Source organism: Palaemon carinicauda, chromosome 2 (genome assembly GCF_036898095.1).
Source record: "Palaemon carinicauda isolate YSFRI2023 chromosome 2, ASM3689809v2, whole genome shotgun sequence".
Lineage (NCBI taxonomy): Eukaryota > Metazoa > Arthropoda > Malacostraca > Decapoda > Palaemonidae > Palaemon > Palaemon carinicauda.
The window spans coordinates 82,887,709-82,890,208 of record NC_090726.1 but is presented as its reverse complement, the minus strand read 5'-3'; positions in this window follow the sequence as shown (position 1 = coordinate 82,890,208).

The window sequence follows — 2,500 nt, the reverse complement described above, 5'->3', positions numbered from 1 at the left end:
TATTTACTTTGGTGATATGGATTAATCTATTACTTCCATTAACAATTGTGTGCATATCCCTAAGAGAACCTAGTAACAAAATATAATTGACAACAACGAGAACCCTTCAACTGCATAATTGAGGATGGAACACCTCAGTAAATATCATACTCATAATCAGTCGCTTCATTTACCTCTAATGCACTATATTTTGTTTAGTCTTTACCCCATCCATTTCACCCACTTATTTAACTCTTTCTTGAAATATTGCTATTTTTTTTCTGCCAACACTGCCGTTTCTTAGACTAATAACCATATGAACGTCAAAATTCTCTTGAAGTGAGCTAGGTATCTTAATAAACTCTGATCCAATTTTCTCACTTAAGGTTATATTTTCCACACTAATCAAGGAGTGTTTACTTCTCTTGTCGTTCGAGTTATTTTTTGTTTTACATACCATTCAAGTATTAACGATTCACTCTCTCAACACTTTGATTCGATTTTGGCATATTTATTTTCCTCCTCTAAGGTATATGTGACTCAATCCTTCAGGTTCCTCTTATATATATATATATATATATATATATATATATATATATATATATATATATATATATATTTATAAATATATATATATATATATATAATGTATATATATATATATATATATATATATATATATATATATATATATATGTATATATATATATATATATATATATATATATATACATATATATATATATATATATATATATATATATATATATATATATATATATATATATATATATATATATATATATATATTTTATATGGACCATGCTATCACCCTTACAAAATCTATTCTATGAGTCATTGTTTTTGTTTTCATACTATATTTTTTTATTTGAAATTCCTATTCAGAACAATTTCTCCTAATGTCATGATTCCTATAAAAACATTCATTACTCATTATTCCTACCCCCCCCCCCTCCACACGTTTTTCTCTTTACTTACTCTCCTTCACTTATATTACCCTCTCCTTAAAAATCCTTTAAGATCATTCACTATTTACCTTATTTTTATTTTCTCTCCAAAAGTAATCTTCAGGAAACTCCCATAAGAAGCACAAGCCCCATAATTTGCCTTTCAGGAAATACATATAGTAATTCATCAAGGCTAAATGATAAGTTTAAGGAAACCAGAGTCATAAACTTTGAAAGACTTGGAGGAAAATTTGCCAAAAATCTCATATATTTTACGCAAGTAGGTATATACATTCAGTTAATCCATTATATTATCTTTGTCAACCTTTTCCATAATAGTCACTAAGTAAATACTCTCTACATATAAAGGAAATAATATCACTGTTGCACGTATATAGTTTTAAGGACCATTGTCACTCTTTTGAATAATGATTTATTCAACAATAAAAAGATAAATATATATATATATATGAATTTTGAACTACACCCCAAAACCACAGCATTGATGTTAGCATTTTAAGTGTCTATGAAAATTGATTAACATCCCCATATCATTTTTCAAATATAATATATTATATAATTTTCTTTGGGGTGGGAATTATTAGAAAATAGTTTTAACTTCTTTTCCAATTTTAGATTATGACAAGTGATGAACGGTTATCTAAAAGAAATGTATAAACTCATCTAGGAATAATCGTAAAAACAATTATATGTTATAAAATATCAAATTATTTTGATGCAAATCATAATTGAATATACTGTAAGTGTATATTTTTTACTAACTTCCAGTTTTGAAATTGCCGTGTTATTTATTATTCGTAATAAACTGGCCCTCGCAGATAAACTATTTTAATCAAGTTTAATTTGGTAATCTTACTCCAAAGAGATGAAACTATTTTGTTCATAGGCAGGGACTTCCTTTTAGAAATTACAAATGAGTAGCCTAACTAGTTTAGGATCAGCCTATATACATAGAGATATTAACCATGATTTTTTTTCTTTTTTTTCACGATGTGGAACTATTGCAGCATAATGTAATAAAGAATATATGAATGAGCCGACAAGGTTATTTTCTTACGTTTCCGTTCTCAATTTTAGTAACTAAATTGCCACTTATCTTAAAGTGATTGTAATACGTTTTTTTATTTTACTCCTATCATGCTTTATTTTAGTGCAAGTACCCTATAGGAGGTATAACGATATTTCAAATGTTTTTCGTCTCATGTTTCCTTTAACTCTCCCATTCCTTTTTTAAGCTATTCAATTAACCTATGTGTTACTAAGAAAACTGATGTGATTTTTCTGAATTTTATCTCCTGCAACTATCAAGTTTTTTTTTTTTTTTTTTTTTTTTTTTTGGCCAATGTTACTGCTGGGTACTGACAGAGTTAATTTAACAAATCAAAAAGGTAATATACAGGTAGTTGAGTGTGAAAAGGACACGAAATTCAAACAGTACAAAACGAAGGATAGCAAGCTTAAGCAGGTTTATACTGTATTATCAGTGTGGAGGGGAGGACGAGGTAAAAAAAAAGAAAGAAAAAAAAAGGGAA